Source organism: Lepisma saccharinum, chromosome 14 (assembly GCF_977018435.1).
Source record: "Lepisma saccharinum chromosome 14, izLepSacc3.1, whole genome shotgun sequence".
Taxonomy (NCBI): Eukaryota; Metazoa; Arthropoda; class Insecta; order Zygentoma; family Lepismatidae; genus Lepisma; species Lepisma saccharinum.
Genome location: NC_139242.1, coordinates 44,136,102 through 44,151,742, shown reverse-complemented (window position 1 = coordinate 44,151,742; position 15,641 = coordinate 44,136,102).

Genomic DNA, 15,641 nt, shown 5'->3' with positions numbered 1-15,641 from the left:
AATACCTCATTTCTGCCATTTTTAAGATATATGTTCTTGATGTTGCAGCTATCGAATTTACTTGAATTTTTTTCCTGATTATTGTGTCTTCCAGTCTGAAACAGTACCACCACAAAATCCGGCATGTCATATTGTATGCTGGAGAATGAATTTGTGGCATCAAACTCATAATAAGAACCAGATGCGGGCTTCTGTACAGATTGATATGTATAAAATTGCAGAGGAACCTGTGGATTTTTTAATATATCTGCTTTGTATTTAAGAGCATAACTGGCTTCATATTCAACAACCGGGATTCTTAACTCCATAGTCTGAATAATGCACTTGCCTTCATCAGGTAGGGTATTAGGCAGAGCTTCTCCTGTAGAGTTTATTGCACTGTACCTCATCAAAGCATTATTATCATTTGCAGCTCTTCTAAATGTGATTCTTAACCCACCCTTCCACATGATATCTTTGTAATCCGAGAAGAATCCTGGCAACAGGCGCATCGGGAACAGCACTGTGTGGTTTTTAGATAATATTTTCTCACCAGCTTCAAATCCACCGATTCTGTAGTATGAAGCCTCTGTTTTGGATAATTTTAATGTAGCCAAAGCTGTGGAGGTAATGCCGGGATAATCCACTCTGTTTATAACAACACCATGCTTTCTGATCTCAATTTCAGAGAACAGATGCGGCACAAAATTATCTACTAATCTTATATTTGAATTTGCCGGATAATCTGTTCCATCGAGCTTTACAACATCAAATTTGATGTATAGATCTGCTCTGTGGGGGTGTATAAAGCCGTCCCCTACATCAAGATCAACCTCGATTTCTGTGTTGGGTTGATTTAAATTTGCAAATGTCCTCCTGTTTGGGGGGAATGATTGTAGCTCATAACTCTCAATATTTTCCATTGTATGTATTTTTATTTAAATATTAATCTCTATGATTGCAGTTGTTGTGGCTCCAGCAAAATCAACTAATTCTTCTTTTTCATTAGTGACCATCAATTCAATGTAATCTATTCTATTATGGCACACAGGAAAATATAATGTTGGGGATGGATTGTAGATGATGGGCTCCATGAATTCGGAATTAGGTTTGAATGTTGCAATGATGCCAGTTTGTTTGTGAGTGCCTATGCCATTTGATTTGGTGATCATACCTTCGGCCACATTACAGTGAATATTCAGAGTCTCTATGGCTAAGAATTTAGGTATATTCATAGCAGTGTGTTTGATGGCTGGTTCAAGTTTTGTGTTGTTCTCAAATCCTAGCAGTTCTCCTATAGTACCCAGATGCACTGTCTCCGTAGCAGATACAATCTCTACTCTGTGAGTGACAGAATTTTGACTTAACACTATACCTCTGGGTAATTGAGCATTTAGAGTGGATAGATTATACTGCCCTGGAGTGATGACAATTTTTTGATCCCCTACTGCAATTGTGTTGTTGTGGTGTGTAATATTAGGTATCAAGTACATGCCATAAAATGCTCTGAGAGCTATTGTTTTGGGATACACTATGTCATCATGTAATTTGAGTTTCAATATTGAATTTTGGCTGGTCAGATGGAATACCCCCATGATGTTTCAAATACCACAAGGCCTTTTGAAAATCTTCAATTGATGGTTTATTTATTTGAGACATATATCTGAGAACAGATAAACACAAATGTCCGCAATTAACATCTTTGAAGTTTTGAACACGGGCATTATTGTAATAAAGATTAGCTGATTTTAGATATTTTATTAAATTTTCAGGTGGAACACCTCCAAATGAATCAAACACAAATGCATTATTGTTTAAATATTTAAGATAGCAGATCCAGTGAGTGCCCTGATTTTTGTACTTATCCAAATTAACAATGCCACACTCTTTGTTGAGTGGTTGTTCTGGTAAAGAATCAGACATGTACACACCTCTAAAATTTTTGATGCCCAGTGGCTTGATTAAAGCTTCAATATCTTGGTTTGTAAGCGGCTCTTGTTTTTTTTAAACTTATTCATGGCTCTCTTAACACCTTTGCCTTTTTTCTCCATGGCCAGGTTATGGCGCCTCTGCTCATCTAATTCTGCCCTATTTTTCTTGGCATCTATTACTGTTTTTGCTATGGCAGCTGATCCCCCGGCCAAGCTCCCAACAGCCCCGAGTGCTGCTAAGATGGCAGGGATGGTAAATATGAAACCCCCCACATGTGATTTTTTTCTAGATTGTTGTAATTTTTTTAATTGGGGGGTACTAAGCAACAATTTCATACCATGGCCCTTTGCAATACAAGAATTTTTTTTCTTGCGCTGCTTTTTGGTCAAGAGACTATCAATAGTTTTAAGAGATTTGAGACCTGCATAAGGTATTTGATACATAACACCCTTGGCCTTCATTCTAGGTTTATTATATACATATTCACAGCCCCCACCCCAGTTTTTGTTTGGTGTTCATAGCTATGGTGGTTCCCAATGCTGATATTCTCTCACTTAAAGAAGCATCTTTGCTTACAAATCTACCAAATGCAGCCTCTTCTAATTTCTTGTCTGCAACATGTCTCTTGTCAAGATCAGAATCTGTGTTGTATGCTATCTCATGGTCTCTACAAGCAGCATCTAGGGGATTTACACCAGGGTCCCCTCTGTTTAATCTATGGTCCAATTTTGTGCCTGGACCACAATACTGATAGCCTGGAATGTGTAGTTCAAATGGCAGCTTGTTTATAATGTCATTAACCAACCCCTGACCCTCAGAAATATTCCAAAATTTAGGTGGTAGAGTATTAATAATTTTTATGAGATATCCAATCCCCTTAGTGTCATTCACTATAAAATTAGACAATTTTGTGCTTATCATGTCCATAATTCCAACCTTTTCATTGTAAAAATTGTGGTTGCCAGCATTTTCCTCCCCAGCTATCACCAATAACCTATCTACAAGTTTCCTGACATCATCAACCCACACAAATTCTTTGGGCAGGGTGTTGTATTGTTTGATTCCACTGCCTGTCTTCATTTGTGACCATATGGGCTTGATTAAATTATTGTATTTTGCTCCACTGCTAGACTTGACCCTTTTTTGTGTGGGATCATTGTTCTGGTATAGAGCATCTGATTTTATTAATATTTCTTTGTAATAATCATAATCTTGATCTGTATAGCTGCCAGGCCTTTTCCTAGTCATCAGTTCCCACAATCCAGGTGTTCCGGGGTACTTAACAAAAGCACCTTTTTCTCCGAGACGAGATTCTGAATAAACAATCAGATCATCCCCCATAAAAGTTACTCTGAAATTACCAATTCTATGTATGATACTGCCATCAAGCTCTGTGTCAGCATATAAGCCAAACACCTCATCTTTGTTGTCTTTAGGTGTGGTTAAATATTTTTGAGCAAGAAGACCCAATTCAATAGGATCCTGAGTAGCTTCAATTCTTCTAGGAGCAACAGGACTAGGTGTATGAATACTGGAAAGTGGGGTGAATGGATAATCTAATATGTTCCTTGCAGCTACAGGTACAAGCTCTGTGATCAAATTTTGATTTTGCTCTGTAACAGTTTTGATATTTTTACCTAAATTATTAATAGCATCAATTACAGGCTGTTCTGTTTGTTTGTGTTTTTCATAAATTCCACGGTTCTCTGATTTCCATCCCTTAAATCTTTTTACAAGATAATCTCTTAACTTAAGATCATCAATGATTGGCCTTTTCATGTTTATTTATATATGTCTCAACGTCTAGAAAATCGTTGATTTTATTTCTGTATTTGCCACTATTGGGTGTTCTTGTCATATCAATTGTGACAAACCCATAACTGTCCTGGTTCCAGCACCTGCTGCAAAACTTGGAAAAATCATTGTAGCTCAAGTCCCCACCTACATATTCATCATGTATGTGTTTGAGGTTGGTATGATCTTGATGAAACACACATATAAAATTGCTGTTGTCTCGGATCAGTTGTTTCGGTATTTTTGAAAAAGTCTGTGCCAGGTAGAAGCAATCAATGTTTTTGTGTCGGCCCTGTGTAAAGAAATTTCTAACCTTGTTTTGATTATCCAGTATAATGTCATCAAACACAACAACAGAATTATCGAGACATTCATGAAGTGGCTTAACATCTGGTTCAAAAGTGGCTATATCCAATCCATCATATAGCTTCATCAGCTGCTGATATTTTAATTGTTCCAAGCTCTTAGAGAAGATATACAAGTGCCTGTTTTTCCAGTCTAACCAGTTGGGTGCCAATAAAAAATTATCAACCATTAGTGTAGTTTTACCACAAGCAGATGGCCCAACAATAAGACATCTAATATTATCAGGCAGCAAGTTGCCATTTCTCTTATTCTGCTGTTCAGGTTCTGGCAGCCTTTTTATAACATCCCAGGTGTTCATATTATTATTTTGTTTGCATCGATCCAGCTGTTTTCCGGATGACCTAGCCATTTGACAAATAACTTGTTGCCTTTTCTGCGGATGATTTTTTCTATGAGATATGTGTCAGGCTGTTTAGTTTTGCTGAGCTCATGTTCATAGAATCGGCCTTTGAGAATTTCTCCTCGGTGATCTTTTATTATATATGTGTTAAGAGTCCCAGGTTTAACTTGAACCACTGTAAATAATTCAGTGCTCCAGTTTCTTGTAAAGCCTCTTTTGAATAAGTGCTTATATTTGCTGATTCTTACTTGATCACCCACCCTGTATTTGGCCTTTCTTGTTGTTGGCTGGTATCTAGGATAATAAACAGTCCTGATCAATTTTTGCTCATCAGATGGAGTTACTTCAGAGGGTTTCATGTTGATTGTGGAATGGACCGAGTTGTTATATTTATGTAGAAGTTCTGGAAGAATATTAAGCCATTTATAATTACCTTGAAGTGTAAATTGTTTATACATAAGATTTTTTAAGGTTCTGTTGAATCTCTCTACAATTGAGGCCTTGAGATCACTGTAACTCGAGTAATGTTTTATTGCCTGGCTTTTAATAAATTGTTGAAACACTGAATTATAAAATTCTTTGCCATTATCTGTTTGCAAATAGCGCGGGGATCTTCCACTCTGATTGATGATTGTCCTGAAGGCTTCTGTAACACATTTTCCAGTCTTGGATTTGAGTGGCACAGCCCAGGCAAATTTTGAAAATGTGTCTATTACAGTGAGTAGATACTTGTAGCCCTTGTTGATTTTGTCTAAGTTTTTCAACTGCCCACTTGCCATTTCAATCAAGTCGCTCTGCCATAAATCATCTATGCCCTTTGTGACTACTGGGAGTCTCTTAAAATTATGTCGGGCCTGTCTGTGTAATTCATCAACAATAATTTGTCTAGACATAATATGTAAACAAGAATATTGCAACTATAGGGTGTTCAGCAGCTGAAACTGCAGGATTTTCTAAATATAATTTGTCCCCTATTTGTATTTTAAATTCCAAAGTGCCATCATCTTCAGTATAGGCTGTTTCTAATGTATTGGGGTCTGTAAAATCCTCTAACTCTACACTGGTGATTTTTGGTTTGTTATCAACATTTGTTATTGATAAGGTGGGGTAGTGGTGTGCCTGTGGTTGAAGCCAATATTTGATCTTGATTGGTCTCAATGTGCCCCCAACAAAAAACTGGTAATAAAATTGTGCAGGGGACAGCATATATATTTTGCCTCCTGGTGTAAATGGTGAATCATATTCTTTGTTGGGAATGCTGTACAATTCAAGAATTACTGTATGTTTAGGATTCTCGATTATGCCGGTTATTTCTTTTTCTGCTGTGAGCAATCTACTTGTTACAGATTCAAGGTGCTCATTGATAGTCCTAACAACATCATCATGGCCTGGCTTGATTTTTATGTCCACAACAAGTTTCTTGTATTGTTGCACAATCTCTTGAAGCTGGGTGGCAAAAACAGACAGAGCATTTGCTTGATTGGATTCCATGGTCCCTAGCTGTTGCTTGATATTAGCTACAATTTGTTGCAAATTTTCAACAACTGCCAATTTTGAATTTTGAGCAGTAAGATCATGGACCTGTCTTCTGATATCCTCAAACAGGGCATGCAGTTCATTAATATGTTGATTGGTTGGTAGAGTGGCCACTGTCTGAGTAAGATGTTTGATCTCTGTCTGGATATTCTTGATATCTTCTGATTTCAATATCCTATTCACTGCCCTCTTAATATTTTTAAGTTCCTGTGATGTGGGTAGATTTGATACTGTATTTTGCAAAGATTCAAGTGCCAATTTTACATTATTTAATTCAGAAGCATCAGCCACATTTTGCATAGCATTTTGGAGCAGGGCTATATCTGCCTGAGTGGGTGTTGATTGTTGTAAAATTTCAAGTTTTGTTTGGATATCATCGATCAAGTGATGAAAATGAGACAGTTCAGATTCGGTGTTGAGGTTTTCAAGCTTTGTGATTTGTTGCTGGACACTGACAAGGGTATCTACAATCCCAGGCAATCGGGATTCTAGTACATTTGCCAAATCATTTTGCACTGCTGCTATTGTACCTTCAAGATGGGTTATGGAACTTTGAATTTTTCCAAAATCTTCATATGTTTCAAGTTGCAGCTTAATATTTGCTACACTCCGAGTTATTGCATTCAAAGCATCAGAAGATGGCAAATTGTTCATAAAATTTTCAAGTGTCTCAATTTTTTCTTTAACCTCGGCTATGGCATTGTTCAGAGGGTCCAGATTAGGTATCTGGAGTGACTGAATCTGTTCTTTTAGAGTGGAAATCACTAGATCAAAATCTTCTTGTGATTTTATGCTTTTGACAATTGTTTGGAGCTGTGCCTGGACATTATTTATCTGCTCTTCCAATTGTTGTTTCAATTGCTCAGAGTTGGTGGCCTGGGTCTTAAATTTGGCTTGAAGAGCTGCTACAGCTTCTTCCAAACTTTGAAAATTATCTAATGTTGCCAGATCAGTATATTTCTGAAGCAACAATTTGAGTTCAGAATCAATTTTAAGAAGTGGGTCCATGCATTGTGATTGTAAATTTGTAATTTCTAATTGAAGACTGGCATTGAGTGTGGTTTGTAAAGCTTGTAAATCACTTCTTAATTTCTTGACTCTGACATCAAGCATCAGAATCTCATCACTGTGATCTTCATGTCTTGTATGGCCAAATATATCATTAGGCATTTTTGTTTTAGTGGTTATTTATTATAGAGTATCTGATTCTTAATTCTATAAAAAAGGGTATAAGCTTGTCATATGATCCAGGGACCTCAATATATAAGCAGTCACCAGCAGAAACAGTATATACAGTGCCAGAAACCATGTTTGAGTGCTTAATTCTATAAATATTTCTCCCTATTGAAATCTTGACATCACCCTCAGGGGTTGTAATAAATTGCAATTGACCACCTACAGGTAATTGGTAATGATTTAAATTATTGTTAAATATGTACAATGTTTTACCTGTTTCATCATCAACATCTGTAAGTATGCTGTTCAGATGAATAATTAACAAGCCACTCAGTTTAGATATCATATCAGAAGAGGGTTGTGGTGTTGGCAGCTCCATAATAGCCTGTTTTTTGAACCCAAATAAGTTCATAGGCATGTTTATTTATTTCAAATCATGCTCTGTAATTGGGCATTGATTTCCATTTTTCAAATCACAATGCCCCCAAGGTAAAGTATGTATGCCACATGATAAAATGCATCTCTTATCATCATGTGGGTCCAGGGCCACTTTTCTTACAATATTTGAAGTCAATAAGTGATCCTCACTCTGAATTCTATTTTCTGATGTTTTGATTGAACTCTGTGATTTGAGGCAATTTTCATAATCTTCAAATTGGAGGTCTTTTTCAACAGTCACTCTGCCAATGCCCTTGGCCTTTTTGGCAGCAACACCACTACATGTTTTAAAACTATACACCTTGGCACTTAACCCAGCAAATTCCACAATAGCATCACCACATGTCTCATCTTTTAACTTGCCAGGCACCTTTTTGTTGTGGGGTTGAATTCTTGTATGTTCACTGGTATCAAAGTATTGAAACAATTCAGGCTGTGACATATCTTGATAAACATCTTCTGTTTGAATATCAAGAATAAAACTATCCGTATCCATGTACATCAATTTTACACGATCACCATAAAAAGGTTTCAACACATCATAATACAATGTTAACATATGTAATTTGGACGATTCCAATATCGCAGCCCCTACATAAATAGGTTTATCAAACTTAATCTTTGTTTTCTTCATGTTGAAAAGTGCCATGTGCTCATCATAAATTCTTCTATAATTGAAATTAGGCTTTGCAACCAATTTTTTGCTCAGGCTGGGGTCAGTAATTATTTTAACATCGGTATGTTTTCTGACATTTTCAATTGTTTTGCCATACACTGAATTCACCATCAATTTAAACAAGCCCTTATCAAATTGGCTCATTGCAGATGTTCGAAGCTCCGTATTTGTATCAATGTATGGTTTCAACCATTCTGAGTGCCTGAACCTTAAGACTTTTCCAATTTTGGTCACTTGAACACCATGTTTCATCAGGAACTGGAGGTTTTTGTAATATATGACATAACCCTGTTTCGGCTCCAGAGTCATCATGAGCTTCTTCTGTTTAGAGCCAGGTGAGCACTGAACCTCGGAAATTGGGGGCAGATCAGAAAATTTATTGTGCAAATCATCAGGAATTATCAGATCAACCTCTAAGATGAGGCCATACTCACTGTCATCAAAATTCTTAAGATCCTCAATATTGAAATCTTCAACCCACTCAAGCCCTGCATATGGCAGTTTTTGCATCATGGCATGACCATAGAGGCTGTTTGCATCTACATACAGTATAAACTTTGATGGCCGTGCTGGATCATAATCAGGCATATATTTGTTATTTGCTCTGGCATATCTCTGGGAACATTGCACCATCCCTCCTCTTATACATTTCTCCATAAACAGATACATATCTTGATCGTGGATCAGATCCAATTGCATTTTAGTGTTCAAAAACGTTGCAGACCATGCTAGACCTGGGGCACTGTAAAAATATATTGGATCCAGTTTATAATTTTGCATGGAAGATTTTCTGAATGCCTGCAATATATCAGCTAAGAGGGTGACGTCAAGTTTCAAATATGCCATGTGATAATCACCAAATGTTTGGCAATTTAAATTGTTCCACATCAATTGGGCATGGTGATAATCTTCATCAGTGATTCCAGATCCTCTGATTCTGCTGTAAAACTCTTCTTGCGGTGGCAGGGAACACTCATCAAATTTAGAAAAATCTGTAACATAGTCATATGGATATACACCCTTCCGCCTAATTAATTTCAGGTCCTGATTTGGAAACATAGCACGTGTGATTTTGAATTGATCATCAGGTAATTGAGTGGCCAGTGTATCCAGGCTAGCAGATAAAAATCTGTAAGAATCAAGAAATCTTATGTGAATAGGAACACCATCAACTTTAATTATTTTGCTAATAGATATATATTTTTCATCATTTTCAGCTAAAATATTTAAATTCTGCTTGTCAAACCCCTCATATCTGATCAGATGATGGAAATCATAATTGGATGCTCCATGGCAAAATATGGGGACAAATCTTGGTCTCTTGATCTTAATATTACAGCTATTACACAGGGCCATTAAGAATTTACCATCTGTATGAGAATGGTGATGTACCTTGATATTTGTATCTGAAAATTCAGAATCACATACCGGGCATTTTTCTGCTTTGTTGAAATCTTCAATCTGTTCCTCTGTTAAAGGCAACATAGGCTTTGATTTTAATAAGATGTTAGATGCTATGTCACGGCACTCATTTTCTATTCTATGTGCAAATATTTTGATGGCATCTGGTCCCATGTATGAATATTCTTTACTAGCTACACCATCCCGTATAACTGTATAACAAAAGCTGGAAGGTTCATGTAGCTGGTATGGTGTACTTGAAGATTCTTCGGGATCTGGATTGCAGAATGCAAGAGGTTTGAGGTTCGATTCAAAATCACAGACAATATATGCTGGGTGTTCCGACAAGGCTTCAAACTTTTTGAATTTGCAATTTTCACTTGGATTGGGCATCACCATATGAACAGGTTTATGGTTGCCACAGTATTTCAGATGCTCAATTAACTTGTTTTTTGCAATTTCTGCACTCTCTTCACAAACACCATTCACCATTTTTCTACCATCAAATACAGTTAAGCATCTTCTGCACAACTTAAATATTCTATTAGATTTGTCTAATTGTGTTCTGACTAAAGCTTCAAGATTATGTATCAGAGTGTAATGATATGTGCCATCCCCTTCAATTAAGAGCAAATCAATTGGAATAGCAGATTCATCATCAAGTGTACTGATTCTGAGAGGTGCTATCGGGCAATTGCCAGTGGAACAAATAAAAACATTAATAGATAATTGTTTGCCATTGATATGTCTGGCCCTTTTTTCAAATTTATCAATATTTTGAACAGACATTGGATATTCTAAACCCTCCATTGCCTCGTCAAAATCATGTTCATGTTGCTTGTAATAAGTTATTCTCTGAGGATCCCTTGAAACTGGATACAGAGCAGCTAAAATACACCACAAAAAGCATTTCTGGTCATTATTTTTTATATTAACCACGGCTCTTTTGTTTTTGATATTGGCAGGTAATGGCACATAAGTGGAACCTTGTAATGGGCTGAATTCAGAAATATTAACATATAACTTGTGCGGAGAGCCGCATAGGCTCCATCCGGACTCTTTTGCCGCAAATTCAGAGTGTTTAATGTTCAGTTGATCCATCAATCTGCTTATTATTCTGTCCGAATTTGCATTTGAATATACCGGTACAGCTTCTGTTATGTGGGGCTGTATAAATTTTGTGCCATTTGGTTTCTTATATTGTGTATACAATTTGAGGGACAGCTTATAAGAGCCATTTTGTGCATTAAGAATTGCCTGGAGATCAGAATTTATACTGTTCAAAAAATTATTAATACCACATCTTGGCTCTGATACAAAACGGTGATCCCTTAATTGGCCGTTAAAACTGCTACGGATAGGTTCATAGCGTGGCTGCTTTGCAGGTGAAGCATTAACAGGTGTTTCATGCTTCCTTTTCAGACCAGATGTAGATGGTTGTGTTGATGACTGTGCAGAACAAGTACCTTTATGTTTATATGTGAAGTATTGCATGCTGTATTTTCTATTGCATTTGGGGCAAATTTTTGTGGGAGTTCTGTATTTGTCCGGGTTACAAATCTTTTGGTGTCTGGCCCAATTAGAGCTAAATATATTTTTATTGCATTGATTACAATATTTTTGATTCGGCATTTTTGTTGTTGTTTATTATATACAATTTCCTGGGTTTCAATTCAAAACTTTATACTGAATAAAAAATATCAGTTGGGTTCAGCTGTGTGATTTGTGTGTGTGTGTATATGTGTAGGTGTGTATACACTTAATATTTTTGGCTTTGGTATTTATATAAAATTTCCTGGGTTTTAAATCTAATCTCTATGCTTATCTTATGACAGGTTGTAAAGCCAATAGCTTACAAGTGGAAAAAAAGAATAAATATTCATTCACACTGACCCAGCGCAAATACCTGTACAGACATGCGTATCTAGAATGGCAATGACCTTGTTATGTATTAATTTTTGTATAACAGGCTGGGACAAATATAAGCTTGACTCTAAATATGAGTGGATTACAACAAATATCAGATTTTATATTGCTCAATATGAATATTTAAACCAGTAAGTATGAGAAGCACTGTATCAACACATCTATTCTCCTCAGTCACTCTTACAATACTGGCTGATGCAATACTCGGGAATTTCTGTAAGTACTGGCGCTGAGGAGAACATGCAAAGCAAAAATCAATACTACCGTCTCGGGAATTGCACACATTGCCACAGAGGGGAATTACTTGAAACGGAGGGTCTCTGCATATTACATTGTTTTAATATTGGATATGCAAGTTGAGGCTGGGGTCCAATTAAACTTAAACTGGAAGTAAATATGTGTGTGTATGTATGGGTTTTTGATTAATTTCTGGTGTGGCCAAAAATATATCAATTTTTGACAAGTTTATGGACAAAAATCTGGCTGATGCAATTTTTGTAAGTATGCACAAATCAATCTGAGGGAGCTCTTCCTTTCTGAAGGGCATTTTTACAAAAATCTTTGATTAGGCAGGGTTCCACACTTGAGCAAAAAGCTCATATGGCCATGTTGAGCTTGTTTTAAGTATGGCCAAAGCTGCTTGAGGAAAGCTCTTCCTTTCCGGCGCTGTCCCTACCACAAACCCCACTACTAAGGCTTTAGCGATGGGATAATATCATTACATTAGAATATTCGCGATTTAGCACTAACTCAGAGTAGTATGTGTGTGCGTATAGGGAGGGGTGATACAGCGATACTTCACCGATAAACTTTCAGAAGGCGTAGAGAACATGACGAACAACTTTCCCCAACGATGTTTTTGTTCATTTTGAGCCTCCTGGATGGCGAAGTAAAAACGCTGCTCTCTTGTAATCAAGAAGTTTCCGGTTCGATCTGCTTCTTAGGCCACCCTCCCAGGCGAAGTGATGACAACAGCACGCTAGGACGCCAGGGATCCCGGGTTCGAATCCCGGCCTGGGCATGGATGTTTATGTGTGTCCCTTCATCAATTTCATCACATCATCACGAGTTCGTAACAAACGTATGCCGTGGATTACATCGAATGTGAAGCTGTTGATGAAACTAAGGGACAATGCGTTTCGTAAATTCAAGCGAATCGGAACTGAATCTGCATGGAAAGAATACAAGGAATTGAGAAATTTCACGACATCCGTTATTCGGCAAGAAAAAAAGTGTTATTTTGAGCATAACATCAATAAAACACCAAGACAACCAAAGCATGTATGGAAGCAGCTGAAATCTGTAGGCATTGGCTCAAATAAAAATGATCTCCCCTCCACGTTTGACAATGCGAACGAGATAAATGAACACTTTATTAATTCAATTAATAGTCTAAATATCGACCAACGTCTGATATCTCAAGAATGTTTAAAATTTAGTAACCAAAAGTTTAATAATATGCTTCCCGAATTTGCTTTTAAAAAAGTGGATGGCTATACTGTAAGAAAATGTTTGTACGAAATCAAGTCTACTCCTATTGGTGCAAATGGAATATCAACTACAATGCTGAAGTTATCGCTACCTTTTATTTTGCCTATTATCACACATATTATTAACTTCTCGCTCGAGAAATCCGTATTTCCCAGGAAATGGAAAGAAGCTTTGATAACACCACTCCCTAAGACGACCCGACCAACTAATGTAAACGACCTTCGACCTATTAGTGTTCTGTCTGTGTGTTCAAAACTACTAGAAAAAATAATCTATAAACAGACATTTAGCTTCATTGCCCAAAACAATATTCTTCCACCCTCACAGTCAGGATTTCGGCCGGCACACAGCACTGCTACGGCTTTGCTGAAAGTCACAAATGACATCCTCCAGGCTATGGATAAGAAATTCCTCACTGCATTAATATTATTGGACTTGTCCAAAGCATTTGATACGGTACAACATAAATTACTGCTCAGTAAACTGAAATATTACAGTTTTTCACAATCTACCCTTAACTGGTATTTTTCATACCTAAGTAACCGAAATCAACGTGTAAAACTGTCGCCTACTTTATTATCTAATAATTTATATATTTCATCTGGTGTTCCACAAGGATCTATACTAGGTCCCTTGTTGTTTACGATTTATATTGCAGACCTACTCTCAGTTGTCAAATACTGTAACGTACATTCATATGCTGATGACACTCAACTAACCAAATCATTCAATCCAACAGAAATTGCCATAAGTATTGAATACATAAGTAATGATTTGGGTGCGATAAAAACATGGTGTGATGCAAATGGCCTTAAAATTAATGCTAATAAGTCATGTTATACATTTATTGGAACTCGAAATGCTATTGGTTCGGTCGAGCACACTAATACAACAATTACAATAAATGATGATGTCATACCGAGAGCTCAAGTAGTTAAAAGTCTTGGACTAATATTTGACACTCGTCTATCATGGAATGAGCATATTAGCCGTCAAATCAATAAATCATTTGGAACACTTAGATTCTTGTTTAAATTTAACAAACTATTATCTTCAGAAATCAAGCAGCGATTAGTTGAAACACTTATATATCCATTTCTCGACTATTGTGACGTAGTGTACTCTGGTAGAATAAATAAAACTTTACAAGCAAAGATTCAAAAATGCCATCCATGTCATGCGGTTCATATTTTGCATCCCGAGACGTGAACATATTTTACCTTCCATAAATAATAAGAATATCCTCAATATGTACCGTAGGCGGCTACTGCATACATATTGCCTTATACATAAAATTATTACATCTGGCAAGCCGTCGTATCTGGCAGACATGTTGATCCCTCGCACCAGTATTCACAGCCACCATACAAGAAATAATTTCAAATTTAACCTTCCACTCTGCAACACACAGGCATATCAGTCGTCGTTTTCATATTTTGCTGCAAAAATATGGTGTGCCCTACCTAAGACCATGTCGAGCATATCTAACATAGAATCTTTCCGAAATGAAGTAAAGAATTTTCTTTTGGCAGAGCAGAGATTGTGTTCAAATACTATGATGTAACTTGTATGTTTATGTTATGTATTTTGTCTACATGTTTTTATTTTTACTTATTTTTCATTCATTTTATTTTATTTTTATGTAGTTGTCTTTTCACAATTTTTGTATCATTTTATTCATACATTTATTACAATTATTTTATCAATAGATTTTGTAACTAAATCATACAGTTTATTGCACACTGTATTAATACTGTAACGTATGTATAAGAAATGTAAATTTAAATGTAATCGATGACACGGGTTAGGTGGCAGAACAGCCTCAGGCTGAACCTCGCCCACGTAAATAAAGAATTTGAATTTGAATTTGAATTTGAATCCTCATCTTCGCGATTAGTCAAAAATGGCAGAAATGCGAAGTAAAACCAATCAGTCAATCAACCACTTCGATCTTCAGTGAAGGCACATTGCACAGTGTATGTTCAGTCCCGATTAGCCTATCTGAGAATAAAATGACTCTTTGTTTTGTCATTTGGATGCTTCAAGCGGCATTTGTCTATCCAAAGCCGTATATGTACGTATGCAACCACGTGACAAGGATTCACGGTGCTGACATTTATTATCTATGTTGTAAAGCAACAACATTTGTGGTGCGATACGGGTTAGACTCACTAGGCATCCTGTCAGTGGCGTGCCCAAGGGGGGGGGTTGGTGGGGGGTCATAACCCCCCTTTTGGCTCAGTATTCTTAAAAAAAGAACATCACAAAAGTAGGAAAATGGCAAAATAAGACCTAACTAACAGAAAAAGTGTACGTAACCCCTTCCTTTCGAAAATCCTGGGCACGCCACTGCATCCTGTGGAGTGTAAATATCTCTTACAAATGTTACGAATTATTTCTTTTGTGGAAATACATCAAATACGGCAAGCAATTCGCGGGTCTAGTGATAAATGCATTAATTGAAGGAGAAGACGAATAAAATAAGTGACTACTTATATTTCTCAAGTCTATATCCAGTACCTACCGATGGCCTATTTACGCTAAACTTTCATGTGTATTATTTGGCAGTCTGGAAAATAATATATC